This window comes from Chenopodium quinoa, unplaced genomic scaffold, assembly GCF_001683475.1.
Source record: "Chenopodium quinoa cultivar QQ74 unplaced genomic scaffold, ASM168347v1, whole genome shotgun sequence".
NCBI classification, from domain to species: Eukaryota; Viridiplantae; Streptophyta; class Magnoliopsida; order Caryophyllales; family Amaranthaceae; genus Chenopodium; species Chenopodium quinoa.
The window spans coordinates 9742774-9761147 of record NW_018742418.1 but is presented as its reverse complement, the minus strand read 5'-3'; the positions used below and the strand labels follow the sequence as shown (position 1 = coordinate 9761147).

General features: G+C 34.4%; 1 long non-coding RNA gene across 2 annotated transcripts; it reads right to left on the bottom strand.

The window, feature by feature from the left end:
* Window positions 1-2564: 2564 nt before the first annotated feature.
* Window positions 2565-6210, bottom strand: LOC110713459. Of its 2 annotated transcripts, none has more exons than XR_002509962.1 (2): window positions 5797-6210; window positions 2565-4012 (listed from the first exon to the last, which is right to left on the bottom strand). It is a non-coding gene; the product is annotated as an uncharacterized LOC110713459 (long non-coding RNA). The 2 variants fall into 2 exon arrangements; XR_002509951.1 differs by having other exon boundaries at window positions 2565-2962; window positions 5797-6206.
* Between the last annotated feature and the right edge of the window lie 12164 nt (window positions 6211-18374).

Sequence of the window (18374 nt, the reverse complement as noted above, 5' to 3'; positions counted from 1 at the left end):
TGCTCTAAATTTTCAATGTTCTAAATTAATTTATTGTCTATGTTCTAAATGTTTTCCTGTATTTAAAACATGTGCTTTAAATTTTTTCCTATAATCTAAACCTGTACTCTAATTTTTTTTCTATGTTTTAAATTTTTTAAAGCCTGTGTTCTAAAATTTTGTTTTACCTATGTTCTAAACATGTGCTTTAAATTTTTTCCTATGTTCAAAACATTTGCTCCTTCACCACTCTTTTACCTATGTTCTACCCTGCTGCTCAGCCACTTAACCTTCACCACTCCCTCTCTTATCCTACACCGCATCTCCAATCCACATCCCTCACTAGCAGTAAAGTTTTCTGCCTATGTTCTAAATCAGTAAAAGTAATCTCCTTATGTTCTAAATTAGTTTTCTAATGTTCTAAATTATTTACCCTATGTTCTAATTTTTTTCTTGTGTTCTAAAGTATCTTTCTATGTTCTAAACCTTTTCTTATGTTCTAAAATTTTTCTTGTGAAATTTTCTCTCATGCTCTAAACTATCTTTCTATGTTCTAAACCTTTTCTTATGTTCTAAATTTTTTTGCCTATGTTCTAAATTTTTCTCTCATATTCTAAATTATTTTACCTATGTTCGTTCTAAACCCTTTCTTATGTTCTAATTTTTTTTTGCCTATGTTCTAAAATTTTCTCTCATGTTCGAAACTATCTTTCTTATGTTCTAAACCTTTTTTTATGTTCTAAATTTTTTTGCCTATGTTCTAAAATTTTCTCTCATGTTCTAAATTAAACTATTTTTCCTATGTTCTAAACCTTTGCCTGTGTTCCTCCCTTCACATTTTACAATTTCTCAAACCAAAGGGGCCCCACCCAATACTCCACTAATTTTGACAGCAGCTACTTCTACTTTAAAATCGATAATTATCATACTAGAAAGCTACATTGGCATTGATATGGCCACATTGTATCAAGTTAAATTGCCCCCATCATGTATACAAAACCATCCTAACTTGCCAGGCATCTACAATTCATCTTGAGACAGTTAAGTTTGCAACATCATAAATTCATAACTCATAAGCATGGTATAAGACTATAAGTTCATCCACCTATTTTAAGCCTTTGAACTCATTAATAATGCCCAGCTAGCCAGCATAATCCTCCCACCCCTCCTTCCCTCTCTCTTTCTCCTCAGTCCCCAAGTTTTCCCTCAAAGATAATATATGTCAATCAATCAATCTAACGAAAGCACTAATTCATCCATCTAAAGGCCAACCAACCAATGATATCACTAACAATTAAGAACGCAATAAGAGGTATCACTAACTTAGAACATAATGAAAAAGAGTTTAGAACATTATGAGATAGAGTTTAGAACATCCTAAGCTAATTTACAATTCACAAAAGTCAATTAATTCATTTAGAAATTCCGAAATTACATAATTAGTTGCAAAACATAATAGACATACAATAAGTCATCAAAAAAACTGAAAACATAGACTATTCAATAAAAGATTGAATACAGAGGTAGCAATATAATCGAAATACTACTAAAATGAAGCCAAAAAAACCAAAAAGAATCACAGCAAAAAAAAAACAAACAAGAAATAATCAAGTAGTGCTGAAATTACCTAATATCGCTGAAATTCGAACACTAAAATTGCTAAAATTCGAACCCTAACTCCGCTGAAAATTCCAGCCCTAAAATCACTGAAATTTGAACACTAAAATCGCCGAAAATTAATGAAAATCAAATGAGAAAAATAAAAAATCGACTTGAAATCATGCTAAAATCAGAAAAATCACAAAAATCAAATCAGAATTTCGTGATTTTTGGAGAGAATTTGGGGGTTTTAGGAGAGAGAGTGAGGTAGTAAGTAGAAACTTTATAAAGTGTGGGTTATGGTTGAGGAGAGAGAAAATTTGGGGTTTATATATGGTGGTGGTCTGTTTTCATATTTACTATAATGTCATTACTAACATTCCTTTAATCTGGAGCGTCTATTACAATCTAATCCTACGGATTAGATTGGTTCTTATATATACTAGGTTCTTATATAAGGAGGGGTTCTTACCGGATCCCTCCCCTATATATATATATATATATATATATGAGGGTTAGAATCTATTTTAGAGTAAAAAAAAATTTTAAAAATGAATCTCACTCACTGGATACTCTTGCCAAAATTCACAAATGAGTAATACTAAAAGTTTTTTAATTTAAGGGGTTATTTTTTTTGACAAAAATTTTAAGTGAGTACTTGTTGACAAAATGTCATATTCAGTAGGTAGTATTTGACAATATTTCCCTAAAATTATTTCGTTTTTATACCTTTTAACTACGAACTTAGCAATTAAACTAGTTTATGTAGATGAATTCATTCATTAGATTTTTCTATAATTTAATAGGGAGTAATACATAAAAAAGAATATAATATTATGTTAGACATCATTATATTTATTGTTTTTTATTAAGGAAACATCATTATTATATTTATTTTGAATAAGAAGAGTAGTCATCAATGTAATTAAATTACTTTCTATAAGATATTGTGTAAACAATTTTTGTCAATCTACAAGATTATATTCTTAAGAAATTTCACCAAGATTACAAACTTTTTAAAGGAAATTATGGTTTTACATATTTCTAATTGCATATTAATAAGAGAAAGGCAAATATTGTGGACAAAGTTTCTTTGTAATAATTTCCTTAGAAAATTATTATATCCACGGCTGACAACTTGCTGAGCTCATTGATTCATTGTCTGTATCAAAATCATCTAGTTTATAAGTTTCACTAGCAACAAATACAAGTGCTTTCCTTTGGTCCTCAATTGTTCTTGAAAGGAAATACGACGATGTCCCTGGATCCGAGCTAGATATGGACGATGTTCCAACATTAGATGCAATGAATGATGTTCCAATTCCCAACTGAACTATTGATGGGAGTCACATTTGGCGACGAAATCGTATCTAGGCAATCAAACCTACAGTACATAAAAAATTTGACAGGGGAATGAATTTTCAATTGACTAAATCAAGCCTACAAAAAAAAAAAAATTACACAAGGTTCTCATTAAAAGAAGTACCCTCGCATGTTGATCTTTACTCAACTGATGCATCACCAACTACTTTGAGCAAGAGTCAGTATGGTTTAAGCATATTGTTCGGTAAAGTATGCAAGGGAAAGAGCTATCTCTAAAGAGTCAGCTTAAATTTGTCAACAGCCCTGCATCAACTTCTATCACCATTTCCTACTAGAAATGGGATTAGGGCGTACCTTTCCTACCTCCTTCGATAAGGAAAGTCTCCTCTTCTTCAAGGATTTGCTAAACAGCTTTTCTGAATTCATTGAATTTATAGCTTCAAAAACTGTGAATGTACGAGAATGCCGTTAGAATTGATAATATCCCTGTAGCCCCCCGGGTGAGGGCATTTCTGCTTCACTCTGCTCTAAGGGTATAGCAGCCGGCGTTCGAAACAAGTTTCTCACAAGTTGTAGCTTCGTTACTCCGCTATGGTTGTGCTCCCCCCGTAGGTTGGGGGTCGCGTCCTTCGAAAATCCGAATTCGAGGTTGGGGCGAATTCGGTTTTCTCAGTTGCCTTGTCGCGCGAGAAATTGTATCGAACTGTCCCTTTTTTCCTGTTTTTTAAGGAAAATAAGGGACTGCCCACTGCTATATTTGGTTACTCCCGTCGCGTAGTTCGCTTTCATGCGTGTGAAAGTCAGGTCTCCCCTTCTTCATCTGTAGTATCTCCCCGAAACGAGCCCTGCCCTAAATCGCTAAGGCTCGCAAGGGCGCTTTTGGGGCTTTGGTGTTTAGAGCTAGGTTTTACAACTTCAGTCCGGTAACCGAGAGCTAATTTTGCAATTCCTCTGGTTACAGCTAGTTGGACCTTTTACTCACCCCGAAGCAACGCGTTTATACGCTTGTATTTTTCCGGGCACCAACCTTTTCACAGGGCGCAAGGGTAAAAAGTTGTCTATCCCGAGCAGATAAGCCTTGCCTCGCGTCCTACTACGTAAGGTAGTATACCTTCTCAGATGTCCAAGGAGGGCAACATACATCAAAAGATTAAACCTTTGCAATAATATGTAGTAATAAGAAAGAGCCGTAGGATACTTATACAAATCTGCAGACTACAATAGTTATGTCCAGCAAACTCTAATGTTAGACATTTATGTGGGTGTCATGCTAGCACTAATCTGCAGACTGCAATAGTTCAGTCCTCCAAACTCTAATTTTAGACATTTATGTGGGTGTTGTGCTAGCACTCGTGAATACATACATTTCAATTCCTGCCAATAGTTCCCAGTTAAACTATTATTGACATATGGACAAAATGAAACAAGCACTAGACATCAAATATATCAACCTACTCAAGAACAAATAGCATGAGAAAGTTACTTGCAAGACCCTCATTCTTGAAAACTCTAAAATATCATCCAAAATTAAATGAAAGGAGCTAAAACCAATAATGAAAGGAGCTAAAACCAATAGACTGAGCACGCAGAGCTTTGATGACGCTCAAACAGTCACTTTCCACCACAAGACTAACAATGCCTTCTGTTAGGAAATGGGGAAGAGACAAGGAGGAGAGAAAAGTCCACACATAAGCCCAAGTGAGGTTTCATTCCAAACCATATGACAATAGAAGGAGTAGCTCACTTATGTTATAAACTAGTGGTTCTTTATTCAATTTTCCATGTGGGACAACAATTCACACTTGCAACCTAACAATCTCCCCCTCAAGTGTGAGTTCAGAATACTCCCCCTTGACCGGAAACCATGCACCCAAACCCTCAAAGCACTCCTAGTGAGAAGCTTGTATGGAGGAAAGTGGGGTGTAGACAAGAACCTCTGAGGAGATTGCTGGTAAACAGGTCTTGGCCACACAGACCCTACACAAAGGCGTCTAAGAAACGGGTGCGAGAGGCCCAGCCGAACCATCGGCTTTGATACCATTGTTAGGAAATGGGGGAGAGGCAAGGAGGAGAGAAAAACTCACACATAAGCGCAAGTGAGGTTCCATTTTAAAACCATATGGCAATAGAAGGAGTAGTTCACTTAGGTTATAAACTAGCGGTTCTTAATTTAATTTTTCCAAGTGGGACAATAACTCAGACTTGCAACCTAACACCTTCCACCGCCATCTTCATCCCCCAAAAGATCACCTTTGCCTCTACTGTTTTGGGATCCCAAGTTTCAGGGCCCTGAGAAACACCGCAGCACCTGACCACCCCCACTTCGTCCCTAAGAACAGCACCCAAACCCGAACCCACACCACCTATAACCCCTGCGTCTACATTCAGCTTCCAGAAAGGCTTTTATTCAACCTAATTTAACACAAATGCCTACATTTAGAGCCATCAACACCAAAACAAAACTCGAAAAATTCAACAAGAAATTCACAATTCAGATAAAAAACATAACACCTTCAACCAATATGCAAACTAACACCAATAACCCCAATCAATCAAAATTCAAAAACTCTAAATTTCCGTTTTCCAATCAAAATTCAAAAAGTCCAAAAAACCAACAGTCTCAAGGTGCACATTACCAGAGCTAGAGTCTCTAATCAGATTCGTATTCACCAACAATATTACAATAAAAGTAAACTAAAATAGCACTCAACATAATTAGAGGGTCCAACTCACCAATTCTTCAATTGAAAAATCTAGTAAACAACCAATTCTGCTAAAAAATAATTCCCAAATAATCGAAAAATTGTTAACTTATTTGATGAAATTAGGGAAAAAATGGAAACCCTAGGATAATGAAATCGAAATTACAACAAACTGTTGAATAAGGAAGCTTACTAGATTCAGTCAGATGAATTTTTCTCTGCGATACCGGAGTTCAAGCGCCTCTAATCTCCTCCTCCAATTCCTCTCTACACATCAAATTTGACTAAGGAATTCCGAAGTTCAGTAACGAAATTGAAGTTGAACTTCTCTTCTGTTTTTTTTTTTTTTATTATTATGGATAGAAAATGGAGGATGTCCATATAGACCATCACCCATTTTCCCGCTCAACTTGACGCCCCAAGAATTATCCGCTCAAGCCATCTTCACCCACTAAATGCCAAAAAAAATTGCTGCCTAGATTTCCCTCTTATTATTTTAGTTTCCCTTTTTTGCTTAGTGGGGTATGTTGACATAGCAAATTTTTACCGGTGGTGTATAAAAAAATAGTGTACCCCTGCCATTTTCCGAAAAATCGGAAAAGTATCAATTAATATAAATTGGACCCTCCAATAGTCCAATATATTAAGAAGCTTTAGTGAAGTTTGAATTGCAACTTATCCAAATTCTTTTCAGCTAAAAGTTCTTTTCAATCACTTTCTTGACTTCTAAAATATATGAAAAATACTATCAATATTGCTGAATATTCAATAAATTAATTATCCAAATAGTGAGTCAGTGAGTGAAAACAGATTTTGCTGACATTTTCTATTTGTATAAACTATGAAGTAATATTTTGATGCGTAATGGAATTTTTAATTGAACATAATTGAAATAAGAAGACAAACTTCATTGAAAATATAATTTTAAATATTAGAAAAATTCATTTACTGGTAATAATTTAAGTTTTGGTATCTTGAATCTTATTTCAATATTTCATCTCTTTTTTAGCGTAAAACCCCTAAAACTATGAATTAATAAGGACATAAGTGAAAATTTCATAAGCCAGAACAAGCCCACTTTAGCAAAGGTGTCAATGATATCTAAACTCTAGCTTAAGGTCCGTGCCATGCACGGTTAGTCTAATTTTTTTAAGAAAATTAATTATAATAAAACATACACATCAAATATATAAAAATTATAATGTCATAATCTATATTAATAGGCAAAACAAAAATGAGGGCTGCCCAAACCCGAATTTTTTTCCAAGCGAGGGGCTTGGTCTGATCAGGTCCAGTGGCTATATTAGTATTTACTTATTTACAAAAGCCTTTTTAATAAACATTAAAAATTAATCAAACAATAAACTAAAATCTCCACTAAAACTATTAGCAAAAGTACACACACACATTACATTTTCTGTTTATAGATTGATGCTCTGCATATACGATATCGTCATTCTTTGTTGTATAAAAAATTGTGTTTGAAGCTATTCAATAATTGTAGCTTAATATTTTTTGTTTATTGTCTTGAAAGTTTAATTGTAGATAATAGATGTATATCAAAAAAAAAAAATACAAAAGGAGATGTCAATTATTGTCACTACATCTGGCGTGTCTTTTAGTATGCTGATTATTTATGAATGTCGGACGTAATAAATTTATCATCTCAGTTAAGTGTCTCGGCAAAAGATAATAATTATATATTTTTTCTTTTACTAATTGATATTTTCAATTACGTAATTTACAAAAAAATTAATTGTTATTTTACCTTTCCCTAGAATTAGACATATGATATAATTGTCAAACACAACACTTATTTTTTTGTTATACTATACTCTATAAATCCCTAATTTGTGATAATATATACGTAGTATAGAGTAGTAAAATTTTAGAAACAAAATTGTAATTAATTTTTGAGGAAAAATTGTAATTAATTTGAATACATATAGTTATATTGAAATTGAAATATAATATTAGCTAGAGATGTTTGAAAATAAAAAATTTAAGTGATGTTTTAAAGTAATTTCTTTAACATCTATTATATGAATCAATTTATTATTACTTTTTTTTTTGGCAAAAACTAATAATACTTCATTTAAAAGATAATTAAAAACGAGTTGGAATAATTATTTAGGTAAATGTGTATTGAATAATTATGAACACCAGGTAAAAAGGAATATATTTGTCATAAAGATATAATATAAAAGATTTAGAATGATATTATTATAGAATCAAATATTAACAAAAAAAAAGGTCAAAAAGGAAAGGAGAGTTTTGTTGGGGAAAAACGGCACCAAGATGTGACTCGTGTCACTCCCGGTGTATGTTTTAGTATTAAGTTATTGATTTCTCTAACATCAATTATATGAATCAAATTTATTATTACTTTTTTGGCAAAATTAAAAAAAAGGCCTCGTTTAAAAAATGATTAAAAAGGAGTTGGTATAATTATTTAGGTAGATGAGCATAGAAAAATTATGAACACCAAATAAAAAGGAATATATTTGTCATAAAGATAATATAAAAGATTTGGAATAATATTATCATAGAATCAAATATTAACAAAAAAAATGGTTAAAAAAGGAAGAGGGGTTTTGAAGGGAGTAAACAACACCAGGATGTGACACGTGTCATTCTCGGTGTCTGTTTTAGTATTAAGGTATTATTATTATTGATTTTAACATAGTAGTGATAACATAAGTAAATTGTTAATACTGTATGTAAAGTACGCCATTATAATTTGAGGAAAGACAATGCATACTTTAATTACTCCAAGTTCACTATAATAAATAGAAGCGTGCACCCTTCAAAAAAAAAAGGAAAAAAAAAAAAAGATAGAAGCGTACAAAGTTTAGAAATTCAAAATTACATGTACATCTCACCAAAGCCAACGATCTAACCTTCAAATTCTACACATTAACTACTAATTATAGACAATGAAAACAATTAAGCCTTTGCTACCAAGTAGTAGCAAATTCCCTTTAGATACAAGAGAAAAGAGGGAGGCACCTTATTCCAATATCAACATATAAAGAGGATAGATGGGTCGCAACAACATTCATCAATTAAGCAGCAGCAACACAGAGCAGCCAAACTGCAACATCACTTAAAATTAATTAGCATTCATCAACCACCAAACCCAATTGAATTATGTATTTTTTTTTTTTTTTTTGTAGAGTATATAAGTTGATGCTGGGCTTCAAGGCCTTCAACCATCAGCTTAACCTTTTAGTTAAGTTAGTCCTTTAATATGGTATTAAGAATTAGCGTGACACAAAAGACACGGGTTCAAATTCAAGTGAAGTATTTGTAGTAGGATATGAGGAGACTTATGTCGCATCCATACTTCAAGCCTAAGTATATAAATCAGTAATATTTTAAAGAATTACAATTAAAATAAAATTTAAAAATAGTTTCAAAATTCAATAAATTAAAAAAAAAAAAAAGAGTATGATCTCGATGGATTATATATATCATAACCAAAATTTCCAAAAACATCAATGACAAAAAATAACGAAAACAAGTTAAATTTGGTAAGATTTAGTCAAAAATAAAATCATATACAATTGTTGCATATAGAGAAGTTACGGTAGTTACCAGCCCTCAAGGAAACTAGGTTGACTCCTTGGCGGAGGCGGTGGAGCAGCATATTGATATTGTGGTGGTGCCATTACCAGAGGTCCTTGATAATAACCTGTTTTTATTCATTTCGTTTTAGAGAGGTACAATCTAATATCATATCATATCATATCATATTATATATCACTAATAAATAAAGTCGGTCTCGCAGGTAGGTCACGAGACAACGACCCTTGGCATTTCAGTTTTTCGCCAAGTGTCGCACCACGTAGGAGATAAATAGGTATTATTGTGACACATATGATGCTAAGTAAGCGATTTTTTGATAGATTTTTTAAGATAAAATATAGAGTTTTATTATCGATAAAATTCTAATATTTCATATATACAAAATTATTCCTAACTATTAATAAATATTTTATAACTCAATTCTATTTCCATCATCAAATTCTTCTAAAAATGTACTTTAAAATAAGGTCCATTTATAATATATTTAATCACAAACTTTTATAAGTAGCTGGCAAAACCGTGTCACCAACTATTACAAGAGTTACTTCGTTAGTGATATAGGGGTTACTTGGTCAGTGTTATATTAGTTACTCAATCAGTGTTATAGGTAGGGGTTACTTAGTCAGTGTTAGAGGTTACTCAGCTAGTATTACAGGAGTTACTCGGTCAGTTTTATAGGGTTACTTTGTCCGGCTAGATGGTGTGGCTAGCCGCATACAAAATGCATTGTTATTTAATTTATTTAAAAAAATATTAGAGAATTAGTAAAAATAAGTTTTAATTAGTAAAACTAATTTTAGTTTGGTAAAAATACTTTCAGTCAAGTAAAAATAATTTAAGCTCAATAAAAATAATTTAAAGTCAATAATAACATAGATATCTATTTACAAACAAAAATACAAAAAGTATTATTATATAAATATAAACCATCTGATATCGTATGTCTATATATCCTACATTATCAGAATGAATTATTTGACCGTATTTAACATTCAAGTGTAAAATGTTATTTAAAATCTTATCAACCATCTGGGCATCGCCCGAGCACAAAATTAGTCACTAATATATAAAGCCGGTCTCGCAGCCAAGCCACGAGATATCGACACTTGGCATTCCAGTTTTTCGCCAAGTGTCGAGCTACATAAGCGACAAATATGTATTATTGTGATACATAGGATGCTAAGTAAACGAATTTTGGATATATTTTTTAAGATAAAAATGTTGTATAGTGTTTTATCATCGATATACTTCTAATATTTCATATATACAAAATTAATTATAACTTTTGATAAATATATTATAATTCAGTACTATTTCCATCATAAAGTTCGTTTTAAAGAGTTCTTTAAAATGATATCCATTTATAATATATTTTAACAAAAAAAATAGAAAATCGGTAAAAATAAGTTTTAATCAGAACAAATAATTTTAGTTTAGTAAAAATACATTCAGTTCATTAAAAATAATTTAAGTGCAATAAAAACATATCAAGTTAATAATAACATAGATATCTATTTACAAATAAAACTACAAAAAGTACACTATTATATAAATATAAGCAATATGATATCATGTGTCTAAATATTTTACAATATCAAAAGGGGTTATATGATCGTATTTAAACTAAAGAGTTTAGGACAATCCGGGCATCGTCCGGACACAAAACTAGTATATATATAAAGGGGAGTTTTTTCTCAAGATTTTAGAGCGCCACCTAGGATTTTAATTTTTAAAAAATTATTAGAGAGCCACGTAGGATTAATATTTTTAAAACGCTGCAATAGATTATGCCATGTAAGATTAGCATTTTTAAAGTGCTAAGTAGGGTTATAATAAATAAAAAATCGCCACGAGTATTTTTAAAACGCTACAATAGGATTATGCCACATAAGATTAGTTTTTTTAAAGTCACTACGTAAGATTATAATAAATAATAAAAAATTAAAAATTATCAAAGCCACTACGTAAGATATTTTAGAGCGTCACATAGGAAAATGTTACATTTTAGCCGATGAAAAAAAGAATTGCTATTTATTTTAGATTTAAAATTTTATATTAATTATAAAAGTAAAATCAGTGCGTTTTTTGTGGCTTGCCATATCGTGTAACCCTTGACCATTCGAGTAACCCTTAACAACCGAGTAACCCTTGGCCAAGTAATCCTAACCACACGGTGGCCAACCACACATGAAACTTTGTGAAATAAAATATTATCATCTTTATATTAGGAATTTTATCTAAATATGATAAACAAAATTTATAATGCATTTTATAATAAAAAAAATTCAAGTAGTAAGCAAGTAAATATCACAAAGTTTATCAGATATATGTATTTAGTAAATATTTTATTTGAAATAAATACAAACAAACCGTGCATCACACGGACTTCATCTAGTTAACTATATATATATCCAAGTTTAAATGTGACAATAAACGGTATTAAACTAACATTAAAAAAAAACATATATTCTCGCAAAGATCAAAATACTTAGTTACGTTGAAATTGTAATTTGAACAAATAACATGATAGCCAAATTTAGCAGAAAAAGTACAAAGTATGTAACATTATTTGATACTACCTAAAATAAATAGTACTTATTTAAGAAATAATGTAAATCCATGTTTTTTTTATGAAAGAGAGAAACAGAGAACTAACCTTGAGCAGGATAAGGGTAAGCATATTTTGGATCACTCATCTTTAATTTTGATTTTTGAGGAGGATGGAAAATTCTAGAGTTCCACTTATAGTGTTTTTGCAGATGCACTAGTCAAAGTCTCAAGTGTGTAAATACTTTTCTTAATGAGTTTTGAAAAAGTATACTCGTATTTATCCCTTAATGAGTGAAGCCTTTGATTATGAAAGCCGCGTTTAGCTTAGCAAGATGGAAGAAAATGATCCAACTTGTTCCAAAGACTTTTGCATAAGCCCGATTTATAATAATATTAATGTGCGTCGAATAGTATAAGGGTAGTTTTAGCCAATTTTAGATGATTTAAACATGATACGATTTTAATAGGCAACGGGGGATAATAAATTTTTATAAGAGTATTCATACTTTAAATCACTAAACTTTGATTTTTCAGTCTTTTATGTATGTGCTTGTAACTTTATGTATGTACTAGAGTCAACCCGTGTTTATGCATGTTATCCAAATTGCAAAGAAAGATATCCTTGACATCTACTTCATATCATCGCGTTTTTTGTGTGGCCAGCTAACACATACAAAAACATTGACCGAGATAACGACCGAGTAACCCGGCCTTGACCAACATATGAAACGTTGTGAATTCGTATATAATGCTTTGGAAGTCAATATAATATGAGTAAAAGTTCTACATAAATGATAATTTTAAAATTTATATTAAGACGAATCTAACAACATTCCATATAATGTGGTTTTAATCTTTATAATAGTATATTTTAATAGTAAAATATTTTAACCAAAATCAAAATGTATGTGAAGTATGGAATATCTTGTGAGTATATATTAAAAAAAAAAAAAGGTATTTTTTTATATATATTTTTTTTCTTGTTAAATTGTAATGCATATTCCTCAAAATAAAAAAATGTAATGCCTAAAATTGTTCCATTTAAGATTTGGAGTACTATCATTTTTTTTTTTTTGACAAGTGGAGTACTATCATTAAATGTTAACAAATTGGTTCTCATCATTTAAACACAAATGTAAGTATTTTTATTTTTTATTTTTTATTTTTTAATCCATATATTAAATGTCATATGTGTACGTGAGGGTGAGGCATCAACATCAACTTGGGGCATACATACTGAATACATTACTTAAACCTTATTATGAGGGTTGATACATATACAATCATCATCTGTTGTCTCTATATACAACACCACTAGAAATTTGACACATCATTAAAAGAGGAGAGAAAATTAAGAGCCAAATATAAATTGAATTTTAATGAATTGGACTTATTATTCTAGCTAATAAAAACATGACAAACTAAAGTTATATATAGGGACCACATACAACAATTGTATGTATATCATTTACCATTTTTAGAGCTTTATTTAGGTTCCTCAAATTGAAGAAAAAGAGCATGAGAGTGAATTTAATGTTGCTTGATATACTCTAATAATATTATGGTGTATTATGATTGTATCGTCACCAAATACAAACAAATGAATGCGGCAATGACATTGGAGTTGTTGAACTTTACCCAAAATTAGTGTCTGCATTGACATTGCCATTGACATTTGGCAGTTTCACTTTCACACGTTTTTATTTTTTTTGTTTACTCATTGACATTGGATTCTTTATTTTATTTTATTTTTAGGACTCGTTTAGTTGATATGAAAATTAAATTTTTGTTGACTAGTATAACTTTTATGTAAATATTGTGACTTTTACATTTTAGAAAAGTGTTGCAAGCATTATAAGTTCGAGATGACTTACTACCTCGGAAAAATTGCCAAAGTAAGCCTTTAATGGAAACAATTTTTCAAAGTAGACGCGTAGCAAAACTATTTACCAAACTAAGCTTGCATGGTAAAACGCCAACCAGGCTGGTGTTTTTATCCTGTCCAATTTTTTTAAAAAATTTCAGTCTTAAAATTTCAGTCAAGGCAAAAGCGCCATCCAGGGTGGCGTTTTTACCCTGACTGATGGCCAAGGTAAAAACGCCATCTTGGTTGGCGTTTTACTCTCAGCCATAAAGCGCCAGCCTGGTTGGCGTTTTTACCTGCAACACCCAGCCTGCAAACTGTAGGCACCACACCAGCCACAAATATAGCAACAACAGCAACAACCACAACAAAAGCAGACACCACCACAACAACTACATCAGCAGCAACAACAACAACAAACAGTTCAATGAAAAGAATGAATGCGTATGGTGAAGTTGATAATGGATAGAAAATCAATTAAAAAAGTCAGTAAATTGATAATATTTGTTTGGATACAACGTACTAGAGAATCCGATTACAACAAACTAACAAAAGAAGCTCTAAGATCCTGATTCATCTATTCGATGTACTTGCTGTCTATCAACTCGCGGTCTCCTACGACGATAGTACTGAGATACTGTTGTGAAAGGATCTGGGGCAGAAGTCTGGGGAGGAGTCTGTTGGCTGGATGATGGTCCCTTCTGTGATGAGTATGGCGCAGACGTGGGTATGGCGATATCCTCCTGATTGTCAAAAAAATACTGGGACGCTGTAGAGGACGTGTGAGTCTGTCCCCTACTACTCTCGCCTACCTCACGGAGTGAACCCTGGTGTGATTGGTCCTGCCCCTGGATAAGATGACCATGACCATGTCTCTGTAAGCTACTCACAGTCATTGCCTGAATTCCATCTATCTCCGGTATAGTGGGATATGATATGCTCAAGACTCCCAGTGCATCATGTATAGCAAGCATATCAAACGCCTGCATTAGTCAACAATTAGTCAATTTAATAATAACAGTAATTATAAATTGATAAAAAAAAAACAAAAATCTAACTAAAACTCACATATCCATTGATGTCTCCAAAAGCTGGCTGATAATGAGTTGAGGGTTGGGTGTAGTTAGGGTTGATGAAGCGCCGGGTAATGCTCTTGTACCATACCATGTATGGATCGTGATACTCCATCCGGCCTTGGAAAGGCGCATCATCTGCGACGTGCTGCAACCGCTGATCCCACATGTCAATGAAAGGGGCATGCTGAACTGCCCAGCTCACGTCCCCCTTTCCTTGTCGGTCTGTCCTGTGCAAGTGGACACTCGTGTCACACGTGGCGGGGATGGCCGAACTGTCGCATGACTTTATCGGGGAGGTGAGCCTCCACTACCTCAAAACAGATGAGGACTGTCATGGCACACCACTCCATCTGATGATCACGAAGATATGGGGGCATGACATCGACTAGGTTAGGGACGTACGGATCCCACGTCATCTGCATTAACACGCCGTCATTAACATCATAATTAACTTATTGAAACAATGAACAGGGTGTTAAATTAGTTTTTTTTATAGTGAACTATCACCTGAGACTCGCTCAATCTGTCGAATGCGTCACCATAATACGGTAGACCCCTTGCTGCATGCACACGAATAAGTCTCCGCACCAGCCACCTAATTATATATAATAACAACATTCATGAGAAATTATTAGCAAAATAAAGCGGTATGTGGAAAACTTAACAATAAGTCATACATACATATAACCGTATGCCAGGTCTGGTGGAGGGAGTGGCGGAGCCTCATACGCATGCTCGTCTTCCTCCCCCTGGCGTCAACGGCTAGCACCCGAGCTGGCTTACCAACATAGATGTGCTCCCAAGCCCATAACTGTAATAAAAAACACAAGTTACGTTTAGCCACCGTTAAGTACGTAATAGTTAAAAAAATGGTATGAAATTAAAGGGCTACCTGAAGCACAATCAAGGGACCGCCGATCTCCCATCTATCTCGTTGGGATGCTCTGCAAAGATGGCGATACAAGGTCGCTAGACACGCACTACCCCAGCTGTAGTCACGTATCTGCTTCCGGCTGTTCTCTAATAACAGTTATAGGTAGATCAACTGTATGTGACTACCACTCTTGTTACTAAATAACGATCCTATCAACATGAACAGGTACGCTCGAGCGTATCTCTGGACGACTCCATCATTAGCATCAGGAGGCAACACCCCAAATGTCTCTCGTAACCATATGTGTCTCAGCCCTGTGCCTCTAATATCGGTGTCCTCGGACCTCACCCCTAACACCCTCTCAACAAGGCCACAAGGGTCCTGTATACTGGGCCCTGTCACTGCCCTACCACGTATTGGGAGTCGTGTCAATATCGCCACATCTCGGAGCGTGACGGTGGCCTCCCCAACTGATAGATGGAAGGAGTGAGTCTCCTGTCGCCATCTCTCAACGAGCGTAGTAATTAGCGCTCGATCTATAGGTGTGAAGGCCATCCTATGAAATCCGCCAAAACCCACAAAATTGATGTAATGTAGCACACGCGGGTTGACGACCCAATCTTCCACACACCGAGCTGGATCAACCTGTACAACAACAAAAAAATACATTGTTGGATCAGTTAACATAAAAATTGCCAAAAACATTAAAGATTTGGTAAATGAAAACTTACTGACTGCTCCCATATGTCATGGCTCCAATGGGTGCTCTGAGGTGTCAGGACAGAAGGGTCAACTGGTCCTGGGTCAGCTCGTGGCGGTCCTTGAGCGTGTCCCTCCATGATCTCTGTTTATTGCACAATGTAAAACAAGAAATCAGTTATATCCTAAGTGAAACATACACACAACATGTTATTAAACTAAGACCAATACCAGTCACCGCCCGTTCGTAACGGACAAGTTCTCTTATTGTGTCCTTCCTAATGACAACGACCAGATTTGCTTGGTGGACGGTTAGTCTCATCCATTTCATTTGGTATACGCTTCGAATTTGGCCGACCATGTCCTCGGACCATGTTCTCATCGGGAATGATTTTAGGCCCTTTGTATGTCCTCCACGTCGTCTCACAAGAAATAGGCCAGAAGTGTGGGGGCATAAGTATTCGCATACGCCTCTGATCGTAGGAAATTGTCCACCCATGGTTCCTCAGAAATTGAGTACTGAAGACACACGGCTAGAACATGAGAACACGGTAGGTAAAATATCATAGGCTTGTTACATGTACATGTTCTCAAATTGAAGTTAACGGTATGCTTATGACCTCCTTTTCTGCCTATCTTGTCTCCCCGGTGTGTTTTTACATGGTATATACTAAGCTAACGGCTATAAACATCCATTGTATGGTATTTTGCTTTTCCGTTATTCTTCTCCAAAATGGAAGTGACCTTAGGTGAGTATGCATATCCGTCAGCACGCCTAGCAAGTGAACTATCCCTTCTTAAATTAAAATACTTGTTAATTCTGTGGAAAGTTAACTTCACTAGGGACATGATCGGCAGAAAACGATCTCCCTTCAACACATTGTTAAATGTTTCTGAGAAATTTGTAGTACATATTCCATACCTACGACCAGTGTCATGAAACAAGGACCACCTGCGAAATGGCACATCCATAATGTACTCTAGGGACTTGACACAAGATTCACCGATAGAACGCATAAATATCATCAGTCAATTTTTTTTCTTGGGCGCTGGTAAGCAGCAGCCTTGAACATATCTCTCATGTTGTTGTTCTTGACATGAGTCCTCAAGTTAGAGGCCATGTGTCGAACGCAAAATCTGTGAAAGGCCTGTGGCTCATGAAATCCAACATTCGGGTCATTCATTGCGGCAATAATCCCAGCATGTCGTTCAGATTAACACATAGGCCATCTCGATCAGTAACATGAACCCGAATGCAGCTTAGAAACCAAGACCAACTGGAGGTGTTTTCCCCTTCAACTATTGTAAATGCTAGAGGAAATACCTGAAAATTAGCATCAACACTTGTAGCAACCAAAAGTGTGCCTTTATATTTCCTATACAAGTGTGTCCCATTGATAGAGAGAACTAGCATGCAATGTTTAAACCCATCGATGCAAGGCTTGAAGGCCCAAAACACTCGTTTAAACACCTCCATGTTGGTGTAGTAAATGCCTTCAGCAATAGCTTTATATTTCCATAAAACTACGGTGCCCGGGTTTGACTCCTGGAGGGCTTGCATGAAAAAAGGAAATCTGTTGTACGAACTCTCCTATCCCCAAAAATTTCCGCAATAGCTTTCTGTTTGGCATACCATGCTCTTCGATAGGGAGCATCGAATTGAAATTTGTTGGAGATGAGATGTTGTATAATTCAACTCTCAAACACGGATCTTTGTGCACAAACGACTTCACACAGTCACAGATTATGGAGGAGTCCAAGCGTCGGTGATCATTGGGCGGAACTTCATTCACGCAGTTCTCAAGATGTGGGCCCTTGTAAGATACGATCTTAAAGGCATGTGTGGTCAGATTTGTTTTTGTACCACGTAAAGACCAACCACACTCCCTCTTGCATTTAAGATGAAGGACATTCTCATTCGACGTCACCGTGGTGTAGAACTGACTCCGTTCTATGGAATACAATTTCACCATTTCCTGGAGCACTTTGTTACTGTCGAAAATCATGCCCTTCCCAAATTCTCTCCCGACAACAAACAAAGTCTGGCTCCCCGAATCAGCCCAATACATGTCCACCTCATAGTTCTCGTTTATTTGAGTGAACCAAGGTAATGGAGTTCT